The sequence below is a fragment of the Oryzias latipes genome, chromosome 11 (genome assembly GCF_053564925.1).
Source record: "Oryzias latipes strain Hd-rR chromosome 11, Olatipes_Hd-rR_3.1".
Lineage (NCBI taxonomy): Eukaryota > Metazoa > Chordata > Actinopteri > Beloniformes > Adrianichthyidae > Oryzias > Oryzias latipes.
The window spans coordinates 9,223,853-9,239,060 of NC_136247.1; the positions used below are offsets into that span (position 1 = coordinate 9,223,853).

At 40.8% G+C, this 15,208-nt stretch overlaps 1 long non-coding RNA gene across 1 annotated transcript in view; it reads right to left on the reverse strand.

Annotated features, from left to right (window-relative positions):
* Positions 1-15,208, reverse strand: part of LOC105355126 (uncharacterized) — a 36,956-nt gene that overhangs the window by 18,463 nt on the left and 3,285 nt on the right. The window contains exon 2 of the long non-coding RNA XR_909616.4: positions 8,990-9,092. This is a non-coding gene — a long non-coding RNA (uncharacterized LOC105355126). The remainder of the gene's footprint in view (positions 1-8,989; positions 9,093-15,208) is intronic.

Genomic DNA, 15,208 nt, shown 5'->3' on the forward strand with positions numbered 1-15,208 from the left:
GGGTAAAGTTTCTGTATGTCTATGGGAGTCTCAGCACTGCTACCATCCTCTAATGAATTACAATGTACTTTTCTAGATGTGTGTATTTTACACTTCTGCCAAACATGTAATTAAATGGTTTTTTTCTACTATTATCGGTTGTTATGATCCATTTACAAACATTTAAGATTGAAGCTTCTTGGCCACAGCAAATTTCAGTCTATTGTTATAAGATTTGTAACTTTTTCTGCTTTATATTTTGTGTATTTTTTATAATATCAGATAGAAAAGTTCTATGTCTGTCAAGTCTGAAGTGTTGAAGAGACACATCAGGGCCAAGATCTTCACTCACAAGTGGAAATGTTAAAGAGATTTTTTTGAGCAAAAGTTGTCGAAAGAATCGAACGATCTTGCTCACAGTGTTCCCACTTTTTAACATTCTATTAAAAACCTGCACTAGATGAAATCCACAAAATAGGGTTATAAGTGTCTTAGCTCTTTAAAACCCCTCACTACACACTTTATACACTTTTCTAGAACAGACATTACCACTTTTACACTTTATTCCTCTTGTTTAAATTCTCAAAGTCAACAGCAAATCAGGGTAGAGAATACAGTACCCTGTTATAAAAAACAACAACCATGAAACTGCGAAAAGTGAACCGCAATGTAGCAAGGGAGCGCTGTGAAATGAGATGGTATCAAAGGTAAAGCTCTCAACTGAGCTTTCTTTGCATCAGTCAGTGCAAACTCCCCTCCCTTCAGTGTGCTTGTCACATAAACAGCAGTCTTCTTGTATTGCCTTTCTTCAGATTTTCCCCATTTTACCAAACTGCAGAAAACTGAAACTTTCCGTCCTCAAACTTTGTGGCCGCTGTCTGAACTTGAGCGTCTCAAATCCCATTTCTTGAGTCTACAGAAAAGAAAAAACCTAATGGTGGGTTCATCTAAGGAGTGAGGACCCGGTTGTCTAAGCAGATAAGAAATAAGCTCATATAGCTTGAAATCTCCTTGGATGTATTTACAACAGGGTGCATTAGTAGATATGAATGCATCAATGGGAAAGTTTGTTTATGAGCGAGGAAATGCACCACGCCTTCTGGGTGAGGATGATGACACCCGGGGGGCAAGGTTGGGAACAGCGCCTGGACCCTTGAGTCTGTGTGGACATGCTTAAAGTCCTGCAGACGTCTGCAAGCTGTTTGGAAGCTTGCATCAGTCAGCAGAGGAGACGGTTTGACTCAGACTCCCAGAGCTTTTTGTTAATTAATAGTAAACGCCCAGAGGAAAAGCCCAGTTAAAGAGACGAGGACACCAGGCAGCTTTTCTGCCTCTGAGGCTCAAAAGTCAGCTGTGTTCCTGCAATGTCTCCTCCCACAGCTTAACCCTATGTATTTGCACCCTGCCTATAGGCTCCTATATTATTCATGAGCTCCATATTATTTTGGACAGATGCAGAACGCATGTTCTCCACCTGCAGCTGAGACCTCATCACCAATTTAACGGAGCTAAACTGCAGGATTATTGCAGGTTATTGCTCGGATTGTGCACCGCCGTTGTGTTCAGATCGGATCTGTGTGTGACAGGCTTTCAGCGATTTACTGGATGATCCTCTCAGCTGCTCCTGGAGCTGCTCTCCGCAAAGCAGCGTCATTGTCCTTCAGTAGATAAACAAAAACTCTCCCTGAAAGCAGGAGCGAGGGCTACGAAACCTTCAGGCAGGTCTGGCATACTTGAAAAAGCTCATGACCCTGTTAGTGTGCGGAAAATATCAAAGATAAATCAATGATTCCCTTATTAAACTCGGTGGATGTGAAATCTTCAGTTGTCCAAAACATCAGGACTCGAATTTTAGTCCTTCAAGTCTCCTTTCGGAGTGTGTGTGACCAGAGGCTTGAAGTGACCAAACCCTCGATTTGTTACCAAAGATTTAATTGACAGGAAAAACCAACGTGATGCTTTTCTAATAAACTTATGACAACTTTGACATTTCTCTGACTTGGAATTGTAACTCATCTCAAAATGACACTTTTGTATGTCATCTCACAATCAACTACCAAAAACTAGTTCTAAATTAAATGCATGGTCTCTTTGAAAAAAACTCTAAGATGTCGGGGGTTTGTTTTTTCTTGCTATTACAGTTTAACCCAGTAGTTTGGAAATTAAGCTCAGAATTGCATTTCTGTGTGTAATTTCCTTTAAATATGTTATCCATCTTCAGAAAAATACCACAGGAATATATTAAAAGCACCAAAAACACAGTTTTCATTGGAGTGGATCTTTGAAGCTCTTATTATTATCGTATGGTGCATAACAATGTCTAGTTCTTCTTCAAACAACAATGTTCTAAATTTACATGTACACGTTTTTTCTACACTAGTGTTCTCATGGTTATTTTCAATAGGAAACAGAAAAAAGCATGAAGGCACACAAAAGTTATAATGATAGAAAATGTCATGTTTGACTTTCCAGCAGTTGTAATTAAAGTAAATGTGCCGCAGCAGGAGAATCCTATTTGACACAGGATGTATTTTATTTTGAAAGAAGCTTGTATATGCAGCTGTTAAAAGTGAAAGACGTAAACACTGTTATTATAGAAAAAACATAAAACTGTTATTAGAACATTTAAAAGATTTGTTATATATATGAATGACTTCATGGCCACAAAAACATAAATATAGTTTACTTGTGTAGCATTTAAAAAAACAGGTATATGTTACTCTTTTAGACATAAAGGTTAGACTCCTAAATTGATAGGAATTAAAGAAGTATTCAACTTTTGAACTGGAACTGTTTGGAAACTGATGGTGGTAAACTCTAAACCTTAGATTGGTCTTGTGTGAAATGAAAAACTTAATTGAACTTATGACTGGACATGTGAAGCTGACTAGACTTGACAGTTTTAGATCTGTGATTGCTGACGTGGATCTGTGAGACGTGGAACATTTGGTTGGTCCTGTAATCAGACACAACTCGGGGCTTGTGACACAAATAAGAAGAGATTTGTGAAAAGGTGATTTTGAGCCTGAATTTCTACTTCAGATTTGAAGTTAAGCCAGTGACTTGACATGAGTTATGATGATGAGCTCAGTGATTAGCCCCAGAGGGGTCATCTGTAGATGCCTGCTTTGACTTTGTCATCTTTCTTTCCTCTGTCACGATCCTTATACCTCAAAGAGCGATAATGTCTGGTTGAGCCTGGCTTTGAGTTCTACAAATGAACTAACCACCATTGCTTTTTTGGGGAATGTCGTTTGTAGAAACTGTCACGGATGATCTTGAGAGGCTTTGGGTGATCATCACTAATGTGTCACTGGAGATGGGCTCAACATTAAAGTCGGTCATCTGGAAAGGGAAAATTATATGAGTGTAATTGCTGTGATTCAGGAACAAATCAAGGTCAGTTTTGTTTCTGACAGTTCATAATAAACCTGATTATAATAAATGACAAGATTTGCATTACGTTTTGTTTTTGCATTAGTCCTTAAATAATTACTAAGGGGCGAAGATTATTGTTTGGTGATGTTAGAAGCATCTTATCTGTGGCCGTTTCATTAAATAAGAACGGGAGAAACATTGGGTTGGTTCGTTGGGACCTCTGTGGTTCTGCGTTAATGCTTTGCCCTCCTGACTCATTAGTGATCCTGGAGGAAGCCTCACCTTTGCTTCTGGCCTTTGTTTTACCCCGACAGCAATGACTTTAAGCATCTTAAAGCTCTTTTACTTCTTTGGTGACAAGGCAGCGTCTGTCACCACGCCTGTCTGCGCCATGTGGATTATTTCTCCGGATTAGCCTGTGTCTGTTTCAGGGACTCTCCTGTCATGTGGCTTTTTTGATGGTGCGTGATGAAGAGTTGACGGCAGCGTGGGCTTATTCAGTGAGCCTTAGACTGGCATTTCCTCTGCGTTTTCCTCTGAGACAAGCGTCCGGTGGCATTGCTGCTGCCGTCCTTTCACAGTGAAGGGAATCGTTCCAGCTGTGGCTTGTTAAGATCAAAGGAAGTGAGGGGAGATGTTCTGCTGCTCGAGGGGAAATAAAAACAAGCGGGGGGCAGAGAAAATATAGGACAGAAAAGCAAAAGAAGCAGAGAACAGGCACACTCACTGCCTGACAATAAAACCCAAACTCTGCAACCTTGAAGACTTTCTAAACCAGGTGATTGATCTCAAATGAGCTCTTCTGTAGCTTTTATTTTGTAGGAATTGTTAGTTTGAGCCAAAGGGGTCCAAACTTTGCCTCTTATTGTGGCTTGAGGCCTTTGAAGAGTTTAGGAAGCACCTTTTATTTTCTTGTTTTGATAGTTGATGTGGAACTGCCACAAACAAGACAGCTTCTTAACAAAGCAGTGATTGTTAAATGTATGGATTAGCTTGATACTCGTTTGATCTGGACTCACTCCCAATCCTGATTCCAGAATATGAAGCTACGCCCACACCGCAAACGCACATTCAAGCGACCAATAAAAGGTCAATGTAAATGTGCATTTCAGGCTTCCACATTCAAAACTCTTGCTTACAAGCGTCGCTATGGAAGTTTCTGTTGTTTTTGGGCTCTACATATAAAATCAGGTCAGGTCAGGTCAGGTCTGTCAGGTTTAACTATCTGCCAATTAAAAACACAGCTGATTAGAAAATGTGTCCTGTTTGTTATGAGTAGTTAAAAAGGATTCTGTATTCAGGTTGTTTAACCCTTATGTGGTGTTCGGGTCTGTGGGACCCGTTTTCATTTTTTATCAAAAGAAAAATGATACAATTAATTAATTTTTCAAACTCAGACTCACTGGCCTTGGCTCATTTTCTGTGAAGAACAGATATCAGAATACATTTTTAATGACCACACACCGTATACCCCCCCCAACACATTTCTATTACATATAAGATGTTCGGGTCCACTGGACCCGGGGCTAATAGAAGTGTGGAAATTGATGTTTTATGTACCTACACTCTGTCCTCCACCTGTCTGGGCCTGCTGTGGGTGTGTGTGTGTGTGTGTGTAGGTGCGGGTGTGTGTGTGTGTGTGTGTGACCAGTGAGAAAGAGAGAGAGTGGCAGAGAGAGAAAGATTCACTGTAAATGTGAGTTCTGTTTCTGCACCTGCGGTTCCCGCACAAGGTTGCAACATTGTTAGAATAATTCAAGCATCAACTCTGTTTGCTTTCGTTGTCCCGCAGATTTGACCATTTGACTTTCTTGCAGAAATCTTTAATATCTCGCTCTTTATCTGCTACAAATTGGAGGCGGGACACGTTAAATATAGCTTTGCCAGTGTGGTTTCTTATCACAACTGATCAAAATGGCCAAAAGACTTTCTGCGCAGAGGGCCCAGGAATTGATTTTAGAAGAGAGAGACGTTTTTGAGGATGATGTAGAGGGAGACGATTCAGAAGAGGAGGTTTCAGAATTGGAGGATCACATTTCTGAAAATTCAGAGTCTGACAGTGACTCTGAAGAAGATGATTAGATTGGGGCGGCCGTGGAGCAGCGGTGGGGCGGTCGGTCCATGATCGTAAGATTGCAGGTTCAATTCCCGCCTTGCACGCCCATGAGTCGAAATGTCCTTGGGCAAGACACTGAACCCCACCTTGCCTCTGGTGGTAGGCAGGCGCCTGTGTTTGGCAGCAGAGCCGCCACCAGTGTCTGAATGTGTGAGTGAATGTGTGTGTGACTGGGTGAATGGGTCTGTGACTGTAAAGCGCTTTGTCCTTGTTGGAAGAAAGGCGCTATATAAGTATACGCCATTTACCATTTACCATTTACCATTTAGATTGAGCATCAGCCAGTTCCAAAACGAAGCCATCAGCACCCAGCCACAGGACCAGGCCGTCAGCAGCCAGGACCATGTGTTGTACAGGCTAGTGGCTAGAAGGCCATGTGTTCAATGGGGCTGATGTGTTGTCTTGACTAATAGATTTACTCTATGTGTTCAGCTTGTGTTGTGCACCTGAATGGGTTCAGTTTCTGTGTTCAAATAAATAAAAGTCAGTAGTTTTGAAAACCCTTGCTTCACTTGAAAATTTGTTTCAACTCATATCTTGATTTTAATTGATTTTCTTTATCACGTTTTAAATAATGAGTTATGAATGTGATCTAAAAAAGGTAAAGGGCAAATATTAACCAAATATACTGATTGTAATTGGATGAGGTAAAGATCGGTCGAGTATTTTAACATCAAAGTGTTTGATTGTGAGGCATTAAAAACCACAACATGCAACGGGTCCACCAGACCCACAAACACTGGCTGAGTAACAACAATATGAACACCACACAAGGGTTAAATGTTCATTCCGGGTGTAAAACTGTACTTTTGACACTTCTTTTTAAATTATATATCATAGAAAGATTTCAGATTATATTAAACAGTTGTGTGATACCCAGTCCATTTGGTATGAAGCATTTTTTGAAAATAATTCTTGGTTGCTTTTTTTTTGTTGCAATAATGTCTTATATTCGATACAACATTTTAAGATTCAGAATGTAGTCTTGCTGTGTTTCGCTAACACCTGTTGATTGTTTACGATTTGTGCATCCCATCATCCTATGCACCAAAAAACAAAATAAAACCCAAAAAACTTGATGCTGTATATAAACACAAAGCTTTAAAGCTTTTCCTGAAACTAGATAATGATTTTGTAGGTTAAAGATTACAATATTTAGCATTTTTCAGCCTCTCTTTTGTGGTCGTATCAGTTCTTCCAGATCATCTTGCTGTTAGCATTTTTCGTATTTTCCTAAACCTGTTTCATATTTTTGTCATACACGATTTTCTTTAGCTAAAATTGTTCCGCTCTCAACCCAGAAGGAAAAAAAACATTGATGAGTGAAAGTCAGAAGAGCCACATGGAAAAGCGGGAAAGGCCAAGTATTTGACTTCTAACTCCACCCCCTAAAGACAGCTGCTGTGAACGAACTGTGAAGGCCTGGATGAAACCAGACGGCGTTTAGTTCCCCAGCAAACTTGTGAAAAAGGGCAGAATGTGTCTCCTGTCAGAGTACTGAACTGCAAAGCGGCAGGAAAAGCCTGCAGTGAGGGAAAAAAAATCTGTTCATCCAGACAAAACACGATTTCTGATTTCTCCACTGAAGCTTGCTTCCATGTTAGATGCTGAATGGCAGATGGGCAGGTGGCGTCTGCTTCACAGGAGCGTAATGACACTTTAAGGTCTCGCTGCGGGGGGTTTTGTTCACCGCCGCCTGCCTGTAGCACCCCGACATGTCCGCTGTATCGCCCTCTGGTGAGATGTGTGTGTGTGTGTGTGCGCTGCAGTGTGCAGTTTGTGTGTTTGCTCTACAGACCTTCTCCCCCACAGTGACAGCAGGAAGTGAAAGCTAGAATTTATTCTGAATATCGATCGTCTGGGCTCTCTGCAGGCGTCCTGTGCTGCAGCGTTCTGTCAGGCAGCAGAGACTGACAACCCCCCCAGACACGTACACACACCACAGCGAGGACAGATGCTGCCAGCCAACACTAATCCTAACGACCTTACACCACACCCATGCCACAAGGACTCTGCTGATATTGGAAACACGTAGATGCGCAGAAGACAGACGACTAATAAGCAATTGAAGGATGAAACTGTAGAGGACAATGTGAAACGGTTCCCGTGGATCTGATTATGTCTAAGCAAGAAAATATACAATAATGTCCCCTCTGAGTTTTGTGGGCATCTTGCGGGGCATCCTATGGGTACCTGCGTTTCACCTGCACACCCTGTGGGTGCAGCATTTGCGTGGTCAGTAAAGAGCCAGTACTCACACCTTATTAACAACTAGAGCATGGCATAAAGGCACGTACAACAGCATCACACATACGACAAAAATGCGTGCAACTCCCCTATTCCTATTTGAAGTTACAAGGTAGTTGGAGCCTATCTCAGCTATTGTTGGGCGAAATCGTGGTACACCCTGGACAAGACGCCACACTGTTACAGTTATGAAAATCAACTTTTTCAAAAGACATTTGTATGTACTGTATTTTTTAATAAACAAAACAACTTTTCTCCCAGTTTGTAATGTTTTTTCCAACTTTGTTTAGTTTAAATCACTACTTAGAAGTAGAAAAAGTTTTAACATTTTTTTAACATTACATAAACAAGTCAAATTGGTTTTTGAATGAAAAACTTTAAAAAATAATTCACTTTTTCTATTCTGATTTGAGTCATAGAACCTTGAACTTGGCAGGGACACACCCTGAGCTCATATTAAAGCATTCACAGTATTTCGCAAACATCTTCCCTGGCTATGTCATGACAGTTTCTGCAGCCTGGGTGATCCATAGTTTAACATCTGGACAGGTGCATGTCAGAAAATGGAGTGAAGTGTCAGCTTCTGTTTGTTGCAGGCCTGTTTGCAGCTTCATTCAAGCAAGAATTGTAAACCTCTTTTGAGTTCCTGCAGAGCCTCAGCAGGAGCTTCATTAAGTTCAAAGAGCTTCCTGCATAGCTTGACTGCGCACCTCACAGCCTCCAGCACATTCATATTTCATCAGACTGAAACCAGCGTGTGATTCTGACTGAATTGTGCTTCATTGTCGCTGTGGCGTTGATGAACACTGTCACATTCAGTCACGCAGTAATCAAACCTGAGAGTCCTATTAGTGCAGGAAAAAACATCAATTTTCAAATAAATCACAGCTATCAGCAGGGACATGTAAATGTTTTCACCCAATTTGGTCCTGAATTACCAAATTTTTTCCCCACACCCCCTCATTACGGAGGGAAATGTGTGGATGATGCATGATGCAATCACTGGATGCCAACGGTCTTCAATCTCCCTTTCAAATCCCTGCAGTATTACGGTCCGTAACGATGTGCTGCCTGCCAGCTGTTACCTCCGCCAAAATGACCGCCATAAAATAAGAGTTTCGTGTCATCAAAAGGCATTTTGTGAGCGGATGAGCTCGATGGGTTCTCCTCAAATGTTGGCCACATCTGTGTCGACTGGGAATGGAGGGAAACCGGGTGCGCATGGTGGGTTCATCGCCGGCGTGTGATGCTCAGATGGACAGCACTCACCCAGGTGTCACAGGCTTGTCATGGCAACCAAACGAACAACATCAAACCAAGCAGTGCGGCAGAATCTGCCTGGTCGTGTGGGAATGAAGAAAGACACGTTGATCTGTAAATAAAAATTCACAAATTTAGCACAAAATTTATCCTACTATTCTCTGTGTGCTAAGAAAAAAACACTACATTTAACTACAAAAAAGTGTCTACTTTGGCCCCTCGCTAAATCACAGTTCACCTCTTGCAGTCTTGCTGTTTTCCTAATTTTTTTCACTGCAATTTTACATGTTTCTTTACTGCCCTGATTGGCTGTAGAAGATTGTCAATTGACCTTCTCTGTGAGGCGTCTCCTATACAAAATGAGCTCAGCTCACCAAATCTATGTAGATATATTGATTGCAGTTTTTTTTCAGTTTATAATGCTGGCCTTGTAGTGATGAGTTTTAAAGCCATAAAACATCTGTAATCCTACTATGTGGATTTCCCTAGGCCTAGGGTTATTTTTAGAACATAAAGTAACTCCAGTGATAACCTAAACACTACTGTATCATGTTCTCACATTTAAATGTGAGTAATTTAAAAACAAAAGTAAAAAATATACAAAGACTTTGACCGTTTTACCTGGAAAAGGGGGATTCAACAGTATATAAAGGCATTTTAACTGCAGGGTTGGCTGGAGCTGATTGTTAAAATGGGTGGAGGACCCAGACACTCAGATAATTTGGTTTTAAAACTCAACCTACAAACATACAACAGTTTACTATTAGGATAGTAACAACAGGGTTGTCTAACAACACTTAGAGTTGAATTTAAGGTCTTATGTACAAAGTAAATGAAACAGTGCAGGTTCTTGCTCTACACATGTGATCTGATAGCCAGGATCCGTATTGTGTCAAATATTTGTCTTTGCAGTTTGCTGAAAGACAAATATTTTCTAGTTTTAATCACGACAAGTAATCCCTGTTTTCTATTTATGGATCTGCGGACCCCCTGTTCAAATGAAAAACAACTTATCCCGCTCGTCCTCTGATTTACACACATCAGCCAGTCCTTTCGGTTTCTGAACACATCACGTTTACTGACCTGTTCTCACTATGAAATGACTGGCCCTTGTTCCGATTTAAACTGTGAGCTGCTTTTTTGTTGACAATGTTGACACTGTTATAGTTTTCTAGCATTCATCCTGCGAGTTGTTTGCAGCAGTTTGTGAGTGGACCAAGAGCTCAGTTTACTTGTTTAGCTTAAGGTGAGCTGTTACACAAGTCAAACAAAACAGACAAACTGAAGACAAAACAATTGCAGACTGATTTCCATCAGTGCAGCGTTATGAATCAACCTTGGTTGTGAATTTGTGCTTAATTTGTATACCGAGTTAAATTGAATGGATGAGTAAAAAGTAGATTAAAGAAATGTGAGATGAATTCTGGGTAAGCAAGAATGACAAAGCCTCACATCTCAGAAGTGAAGATTACAAAACCAATTTTACCAAATTAGCTATCAAATTTAGAGGCAAGTGGGAGAAAACATCTTATTTATAGCGAAGGAAAAGTTTGGCTACTCATGTGACCACAACTATCCAATCAAACTTCACACACTTTTCTAAGAAAAGGGGGAGTTTGGTGGATTGTTATCATAGCAGGTTAGGGATCACAAAATATTTAAAACTAAAATACTTGTTACGAGTGTCTGAAACTCAAACGGCTCTTTTTTTTGCTCTCTGTGAGTCAAAAAATACCAGAAATGTGAGCCACTTATTTCAGGATTTCTGTTTAAACAAAATTGTTGCGAGAGGGAGAGTTGGATGAGAGTTTGTGACTATTGTCTGGATGCACATCACACTGCTGTCTCTTGCAGCAGAGCGCAGAGGCAGTTCCCGGTTCAGGTACTGTTAGAAGTCACAAGTGTTTCCTCTACAGTGGAGCAGAAGGCAGCCAGAATTTGAGTGCATTTTGTTTTTTGTTTTTTTACAAATTAGCTTCCTAAAAGTGCAGGAGAAATATGCAAAACTTGCACACCGTTGGAGATTTTTGAAAATGTTTCTTTGAGATTAATTAATTTCTTCAGGACAACTGTGCAAATATGACGTACTGCATTTTCACCATTATGAGTCACAGAGTGTAGGTTGCAGATGCCAAAAATATCCTATAGAGGTCATACTTTTGTAGAAATTTATTTAACAAAATACAGGAACAAGAATGGACATTTCTTCTTAAAAGGCCAATTGTAATAACTAAATAGTAAACAATAATAGACGGAATATGTGTGCTTCACAACCGTGACACATTGATGCTTATTTAGCTTCATTAAATATAGGACGAATGTAGTATATTAACGCAACATATGAAAAATTATTCAGATAATCATGACACAACGGATGTGTCAACTAAACTATATAATTTCCAGTCATTAGATCCAAATCATTAAATCAGTCCTCTGTGTTGCTTTTGTTGCTTTTGAACAACACTGCCGAGCCCTGTGTAAAGCTACATTCACACTGCCCCTGGCAATGCGCGTTCAAGTGACCAAATTTAAATAAAATAAAAGTCTATATAAATGGTCATATGTGCATTTCAGGCTTCCACATTCAAAACTCTCATGTTCATGCGTTGCTAGGGAAGTTTTTACAACCATTTTTAGGCTCTACATCCAAATGTGCGTCCATTAAACACGCTTTGAAAGTTGAACCAGGTTGAACTTTGACCAACTGGGGACTCACATGTGGTAGTGGCATATGAATGGTGTCTTTTTTAATTGACGGAAGTGCCAACTATTTAAAAATTGATCATGGAGAAATGAATTATAGCGGTTTGTGCCCGACTAGAATTCTTTGACATCAGGTGATATATCAGAAAAGAGCTTTGAAAGAAAAGCCTGGACAAGATTCGCAAGAATAGTACCATTTTGGCATTTCGCACCAAGCCTCTAGCAGTTGTTAGTTGGAAAATAGCAAACATATTAACCTACTTTTTTTTAAAATGACATAAAAGTCATGCCGTGCAAGCGCGGGTTTTCTCCGGGGACTCCAGCTTCCTCCCACCGTTCAAAAACATGCTTCATAGGTTAATTGGTTACTGTAAACTGACCCTAGGTGTGAATGAGAGAGTGAATGGGTTTGTGATTTATAGCCCTGCGATAGACTGGCGACCTGCCCAGGATGTCCCGTGCCTTCGCTCACGAGTGGCCGGAATAGACTCCGGCAGCCCAGTGACCCCAAAGGGACAAAAACGGGTTTAGAAGATAAATAGAAGATGAATGACATATAAGTCACACCCCCAGCCAAACTGCAAAAAGCACAATTCAAAAAATACAATTTAAAAACCATTTGAATTTAATGCTTTAAATCTGGCTAGGATGAACTTGTTTGTGCTGGTTGCAAAAAGAAGAAAGAGCTGAGCTTTGTGCTAAACATCAGTGATAATTATTTATGTAATTCTGCTTTTGTCCCATCCGGCATCTTAACATGAATATGTTTCCATAAATATTGATCTCACTATGTGAAGCATTCTTGAACAGGGAATATCATCTGCATAATCTGCAGTGTCCCTCCTGTGATGGAAGTAATCAGGAGTGGAAAAATGTTGCATAATTTGGATCCATTATTAAAGTAATTCGGCTAATAAGCTCCACAGGCGTCCTCGGGCACCAGAAATCAGCAGCCTTCAGAGCTCATTAAAGCTTTCCTCGTAACGTCCATAAGTGGTAAGCAGGGCAGGTGTGTGCTAAAGTTAGTGGGCCTGCAGGTGTGTCGGATGTGCTGCTCTCCTGAATTTCAGGCAATACTGGCAATATTTCTGAGCTTATCACTTATTTTCTATTCCTTGAAAAGACATAGCAATTCAAAAAGAGCATTGTTGCATAACTCACGCATGCATGTAAACATGAGGTTTGTATTTATAAAAAGAACACTGCCTACAGGAATGCGGCACAGTTTAATCATACCTCAATGTTTTCTTGTGTGATTTTACAAATTTGGGCATATAAGTAATTTATAAAACATAATATATAATTTTTGCAATAAACTCCACAGTTTTACAAGTGAAGTGAAGTGAAGTATTTCCATTACTGGGAAGATCAACGATGTCTTCCAGGTTAAAATAGGTAATGCAAATACAAAACATGGTAAATACTGAGCCAAAAAGAACATGCAACAACACAAGCAAAAGATAACTTTATGAAAATATAGGAAGTAATTACCCCAAAGTGTCAATATGTGACGTGTGACACCCAGTCAGCATGGTGAATAAAAGGCAGTGACTCAAATCAACTTGTCAAGAACAGAAGACTGAGACAAAAATTCACAAACACCCTAGTTGCCATGTTCAAATCCTGGACAAGCCCCCATATGTTCCTCTACATTGAGGTCTTACACTACTCCCTAACCCCTTGAAGACTATATAGTGTGGGACTATTCAGCGCAGTAAATTTCAGAAGCAATTCCGTGCTCACTTTTTCTAATAAATATGAACATTTTACGGGGAATGTTTCCACTGTGCTCTGATAAGGAAAACTTGGACGAATTATAGAAATGTATTTAAATACTTTCTTTTCATTTTAAAAATCCTTCCCATGCAAGTCATTGTGGTCTATCTAGTGAGCATCGATGCACTCTATCTAGTTTTTCGCAGGGTCTTCTGGGACATTTCTAGAAGCACTGGATTTTGGAATTGTAGATTCCAACAGCTCTACAAAATGGCAAAAGTGCACTAAGGAGTGAGTAGGGACGGAATTTGTACAGAAACATAGTGGGTTTGGGTCAGTAATTAATTTAAAATAATGGTATAGGTAAATATATGTAGAGCTGTGATGGTGTGGGATTTTTGATCACCACGGGGCGCGGTTAACCACAACCCCCCCCGCCAAACACAAAATCCCCCGGCGGCCGCGTCGCAAATGAATACAATTACAACGCAGTATTCTTTACTAACAAAATAACAGTAACAACTAAGTACTACCTATCTAGCTAATGAACTAACTACTGTAATTTCCGGACTACAAGCCGCTACTTTTTTCCTGCGCTTACAGCCCTGCGGCTTATTCAGTGACGCGGCTAATTTATGGATTTAATTGGCGGCCGCCATGTACGTACTTTCAAACTCAGTGAATGGTTTGAATTCTCTATCTAACACCAAGCACAAGTCATTTATTTTTCAACACACTAAACAGCCAAACAGCATGGACCTCACTTCAGGTCTTAGACACTTCAGTCATGGTTCAACAGAACGAAACACGCATGCCCGGCCGCATCCCAGAATCCTTTGGTGCCATTAGACCCAACGTGCACGTGATCGCCGCTACAATATGATGAAACTTTCAAGTTAAAAGCAATCGTTAAAAGCAGCGTGAAAAAATCCACCATCACCATCGGGTTTGGAAAAGCCGGTCAGCTGCGTGACAGAGAGAACAGCGCATGCTCAGGAGTGAATTTACCTCTGAGTCATAGTGACTCGGCTGGCTGCACGTAAATATGTGGGAATAACATCAGCCTTTATTTTGTCGGGACACGACTGGAAACACAAATCGACGTGATCGTTTTAACGGTTTCTAAGAACTGAGCGGAATTTTGCATTGAAAAGCTCACAGCCTCCGTGTGAGCTGGAGACATGTCCTGCTGCTCATCACATAGAGCTGCGGGGCCGATGGCAGTCTGATGGCTCCCACAGGTTACAACGCATCCGCCCCTCATCCACAAAACTTACAGTATTAAGTCCGATTGCTCTGCACAGACACGATTTGCTCCTCCCTGGAGCCGCCCTGGCCAGAGGTGTCGGAGAAGATAGGAAGGGGAGCGCGCGGGGCACGCGCCGCGCTGAGGCGCTGGTATTGCGCTGAGGCGCGCTTTTCAGTCACCGCTGCTTTATTTTACCGGTGTGTTTTTTTAACCAGCCCTGTTACTCCCATAACGCTGCCGCGACACAAGCGGAAGGAGAGCTTTTCCCGTTCACCCCTCCATGCACTGCTGATACTTGCTCATTCTTAAACACGTACAACAGTGTGGCGAGCCCGGCGTTGGCCCCGCCTTTAGTCCCTAAGACTCATGGGAAATGGGGAATCGCGGATGTAAATTTCCTCATCATAACTGAGAGATGTAATGTTGATTATATGGTTACTGTTTGTAATTTTATGTATGATACCTAGATTGTCAATAAGTAAAAAAAACTAAAATAAATAAATAAATAAAAAAACCATAACTGAGGAACTTGTGAACAGAGTAGAGCTCCATGCTGTTTG